Raw genomic sequence first — 5,617 nt, forward strand, 5'->3', positions numbered from 1 at the left:
CTGCCAGTAAACCCAGACCTCGTTGGAAATCTCATTTAGACCCTAAGCTTCCATTGAAGATTGGTAAGTGAAACTGCCTCCAGATGACCCCAGGCACTTGAGGTTGAGTCAGTCCAGTCTTTGAGACTGCTCCACAGCCCTAGAGATCACCAAGAAGAAATGAGCCTTTATCCTCTAGTTTGACTGAACATCTATCCCTATGAACCAGGAGCCAAGTAAAACTGACATTTTGTAACACTCTGTTGGACATTTGGGGGTTTTTTTTTAGTGAAAATGCCATGAAAAGAGCAGCAAGAATAGCATACTTGTAGAAATTTTAAAAGGTATGAAAGAGTGTACATTGAAATTGTCTTTCATTTTCTCTTGTACACCTTGCCAAGATCTGCCTCTGCAAGTAACAACAGTTAAACCTCTGCCTAATCTTCCACATTTACTAATTGAATTTCCATATAGAGCTTACCATGTGACAGCCATTTTCCAAAGGTTTTTGTCTGTATTTAATCACTTATTTTTCATTTCCTGTGGACACTCAAGGGGTAACAGTAAGAAAAGTTCTCTGCTGCATTCTGATTGTCCTCTGCAAATGCAAGTCTGACTGATCTTCTTGCTTTTTAAACAATTTTCCTCCACTGGATGACTACGTTGTTCCCTCATTAAAATTCTCAAATTCATTTTCACTTTCTTCTATATTTTGGTTTCAGAGATGTGAAACTCTCTTCAGATGATTTTGAAATTTTAACCACTGTTTTATTTCTCTCTCCCTCTCTGTCTCTTTGTACACACACACACACACACACACACACACTGATGTTTGGGATTACCTATAATTCACCATTTGGAAAAGCAGGAATTTTATGTTTGCATCAATGCACTGGCAAAGATACAGGAACTCTTTAATTTTTTGGAGTTTTTGTTTCACATTTTTATAGGTGCCTTATAGTTGTACATAATGGTGGAATTTGTTATTATATATTCATACATGCACACAATATAACAATATAATTTAACCAATATTGATCTCCAGAACTTTACCCACTCCTTCCCTACTTTTTACCCCGGTACCTTTCCTCTATTCTACTGATCTCCCTTTGATTTCCATTAAATCTCTTCTCACTTTTCTTTTCCTTTTTCCTCTTTAACTTCCTCATATGAGAGAAAACATACTTACCTTCTGGGTTTTTTGACCTATTTCTTTTAACACAATGGTCTCTAGTTCCAAACATTTTAATTCTTTTTAAAATTTAATTTGATTTTAATTTTTGTTGATTCTTTTTTTGTTTTTTGTTTTGGTATTTTCCATTGTAGTCAAATACCTTTATAGTGCATATATATAACTTACATGCTTTTTACTTTTACATACTCATGATAAAATTATTACATAGACATTGCAGTGTTTTCCCAAATGAATCTTCATTTTAATCAAACCTACAGTGTATTTATAGAAATTAACATATCTGGCAAAGCCACAGACTTGTATCAAGCAGCATCAATTCTGTAATATTAAAAAAGTAAATAAATTCAAAATTTAGAAGCAGCAGCCTCATTAGCAACCATGCTTCTGGAGAAGGACCCACAAACATGCTGCTTACCCAGGAGCTATGATGCTACACACCTCCAAAGACTTTGCACTAAAAATGCGCTTGTATCACACAATTAGAGAACTTCATGGAGGAAAATATCATATAAATGCATTTTTTTCTTTTTAAGGAGAATGCAATAAAAATATGTTAATGGTAGCTTCACATATCCAATATTCTTCTATCTAATATTTTAAACCAAAGTTGTAGAACCCTACAGGTTTTCATAAAGAACTCTTTTCACAGCACAGCTGTAGTACTCTTTAAAATGCAAAAATGTTCTTTTGTGCTATATCCTTACAAACAAACGTAATATACATAAAAATGAAAAGTTCAGATTCTGCACCAAGCATTTTCAGTCTTGCTTTTTGATATAAACGTGGATATAGTCAAATTTGCAAAGCATTCACTTAATAGTTTAGTTGAAGCAAACTTAAAAGGGATATGGGTTTTCAGCAAAGGTGAGACCTTTAGTAACTTCAATAGTTGGAACTCAGAAGTTCAGCTAAAATCCCTATTAGTGAGGATGAATGGAGCCACAAGTGTCCAGACATAAAGGAGGAGGCACACCCAGCTGGAGCTGATCTTAACCCACACAGCAGGCCACTTGCTGGACACACTCTGGAATTTGGCATCAGGGCTATACCAGCTATTCAGTGTCATCATGATGTACAAGGAAGCCAAATAGAGCATCAAGTGGAAAAACAAGTAGCTGTACTGAACTCCCTCTCTCTCGTTGTTCACAGGCCACCAAGGCTGTCCATCTTATTCATCAGTGGCTCCACTGGCAGCTGTATCATCAAGGATCACGCTGTCACTCCCTGAGTGGGGTCAGCTTGTTCACTTGGCTGTTGCTGGAAGTGCGAATGCTAGAATACAAAAGACAGAAAATCAAGACTGTAAGCCCTAGAAGATTTTCTACATCCAGAAAGTGCCTCTTCTTTGATGGTGGAGCAGAGATAGGAACTACAGCAGTGGAGTTTGCAGGAGCCATGGTTGGTGAAGCTATGTGTGTAATGGTTCTCAGCATGGTTGCAGGAACCACCAGGTTCATTTGTCGTGGCTGACCAGGGAGGTACAGGTATAGAGCATGATGACAGAGGACTGTAGGAGACCTGAACGAGGCTGATGTTCCTGAATTTTGAGGTGGATGGATATAATGGAAACTACAACACAGAGAATCAGATTAATATTGATGAAGAATTTGTTTTCTGTGCAGCCATCTGGTTTAGTGTAGTATGTGTGGAATAACCCAACAATGACGATTGGCAGGATATAAAACAAGGTTGTAACAGAGAGTAAAGTGGCATATCAGACCTTTGGGTTTCTTTCTTCCATACGACTCACCCATAATTCATTCCAAGAGTTAGCTAGGTCTACCAAGAGCACCAGCTGGATGAGGTCATGAGCAAAGCAGCTCCCACCTTACCAACAACAAACCAGGCCGAGGTGAAGTACCCCCAGGGATGCAGAAAGATCCAATCGTGATACCAACAATGGCAGCGATTTTGAATAAAAAAACCCAGTGTGTACTGCTGCTCTGGGAGCTTTACTTGCTTTTATTTTTAAACATGAGCAAAAAGAAGAACCTCCCCTCAAAAATGGCTAAGATAAAGTTGATCTGACACATAGCTTTATAACAAACCAGCACATCCCAATCTTTATCTGCCTTTATATCAGCCATCTTGATTTTAAATCACCCTTCACAGAATCCAGGAATCTTCGTCATCTGAGTTTCTGTCCCTTCTGTCAGCATGATACAGGGCACAGCAGTTCCCAGGAGGAGAATAAAAGCATAGATGAACCGAGTCACAGTGGAATTCTTAATGTTGGAGCAGCAACTACACAGCAAGCATGGTGCACCACTGCAGAGGCAGGGGACCTGCAGCAAGGAACAACACGGGCAGCCTGAGATCTCCTTCAGTGATCTGGAGTCCGTGTCATCTCTGCCACTTTCCCTCAGCAAGTTACATAACCTAGTTATATTTCTCCATTCAGCTGGCAAGAGAGAAGATACCCAGCACAGCCCCCATGGTGACGGGACAGTAACAGTCAGCTGAAGCATAGTCCCAGAAACTGGATGGTATCTCGGGCCCGAAATACGGCCCATCCCCTCCCAAAACTCACATTGCTTCATTCTTTTGTTGGTTCCTTTTTAGTGATACATGACAATAGATCCATTTTGATATGATTATAGAAGCCTGGAATATATCTTATTTGAATTCAGATTCCAGTATCTCTCCCTCCCCTTCTCTTTCCCTCCCTCTGCTCCCTTCGATTTATTGATCTTTCTGCCATTGACCCAAATTTTTTTTTCAAAAATTAATTTCTTGTGGATTACACAATGGTGAGATGATCTATTCATCCATCAGTGAATATCTAGGCTGGTTCCATAGTTTGGTTATTGTGAATTGTTCTGCCATAAACATGGGTATGCATGTGTCACTGTAGTAGGATGACTTTAATTCTTTAGGATAAATACTGAAGAGGAGTAGAGCAGGGTCCTATGGTGGTTCCATGCCTAGTCTTTTGAGGAACCTCCATATTGATTTCCATAGTGGTCATATGAATTTACAATCCCACCAATAGCGTAAACGTGTTCCTTTTTCTCCACATCCTCTCCAGCATTTATTATTTTTTGTATTTTTGATGACTGCCATTCTGACTGGTGTCAGATGAAATTTCAGGATAATTTTGAATCTCATTTCTCTAATTGTTAATAATGTTGAATTTTCAAATTTATTTGTTGGCTATTTGTAATTATTTTGAGAAGTGTCTGCTTAATTCATTTGCCCATTTGTTAATTGGGTAACTTGATTTTTGTGGAGTAAAGTGTTTTGAGTTCTTTATATATTCTAGGTATTAATCCTCTGCCAGAAGAGTAACTAGCAAAGATTTTCTCCCATTCTCACTAAAACAACTATCATGTATAACCAAATAAATAAGAAAAATGCATTATGTATTTCAATAGCATTCTCTGTAAAGGTATTTTATGCCAGTATTTAAGTTTTGATCCACATTTTTGTATTTTATTATTATTATTATTACATATGCAAATCAACAAATATAATACACCATGTAAACTGAGGTAAGGACAAGAATCCCATGATCTCTCAATAGATGCAGGAAAAGAATTTGACAAAGTAAAACATTCATGTTTAAAACACTAGAGAAACTAGGGATAGAAGGAACTTACCTCAGCATCTAGGGCTGTATATGGCAAAGCCAAGGCCAACATCATACTGAATAGAGAAAAACTGAAAGAATTTTTTGTAAAAACAGGAACAAGACAAAGATTTCCACTCTCATCACTCTTATCCAACATAGTCTTTGAAACTCTAGCCAGAGCAATTAGGAAAGAGAAGGAAATTGAAGGGATACAAATGGGGGGAAAAACTGGGTTTCATCTAATTTGAAAAGTTATCCTTTGCTATGGTCAGGCAGCTAGAATATTCTGGACAAAAATTCTGCCCTTTTAGGAGTCAATAGAGTTGTATTTGGGCAGAAACAGGCAATATTTTTAACTTTTCTCTGATTCTTGTGAACCTGAGTCTGGGTGAAATGATAGTGGCTACTTTCAGGCCAAGCTGACATATGTTAGAAAGAACAATGGCCTAGGAATTTGGAACCCAAAGCTTTAATGAATGTCGGAGTCATGTTAAGCTATGAAATCTGAGGCAGGATATTTCACCGTTAATTAACCTTCCTGAGCATTTATGCTGCATAAATTAAATCCTTTAAATTATTCAGCCCTCGTCATAGACATATATCCTTGTTTACTGACTATCCATGATATTTGGGTGGAATAAAAAAGAGGCACAGAATGAATGTGCCCAAGCTCATATGCTCTTACATAAAAGAGTCAAGATGGGAACCCAGACATGTGGCCCCCCAATGGTGAGGTTTTAAATTACGGACCTGTGGGATCATTAGTCACCATGCAGGGACTTCCGTCATCTGTGTAAATAAATGTCTGGAATTATCTGAGCCTATAGAAATTCTATACATTATTCCACATTATAAGGTAGAATTAGAGGTCA

The 5,617-nt window shown here is 37.9% G+C and overlaps 1 pseudogene; it reads right to left on the reverse strand.

Moving 5' to 3' along the window:
* Window positions 1-2,078: 2,078 nt before the first annotated feature.
* Window positions 2,079-3,610, reverse strand: LOC114081759 (serine incorporator 3-like; annotated as a pseudogene).
* Between the last annotated feature and the right edge of the window lie 2,007 nt (window positions 3,611-5,617).

Source organism: Marmota flaviventris, chromosome 1, assembly GCF_047511675.1.
Source record: "Marmota flaviventris isolate mMarFla1 chromosome 1, mMarFla1.hap1, whole genome shotgun sequence".
Taxonomy (NCBI): Eukaryota; Metazoa; Chordata; class Mammalia; order Rodentia; family Sciuridae; genus Marmota; species Marmota flaviventris.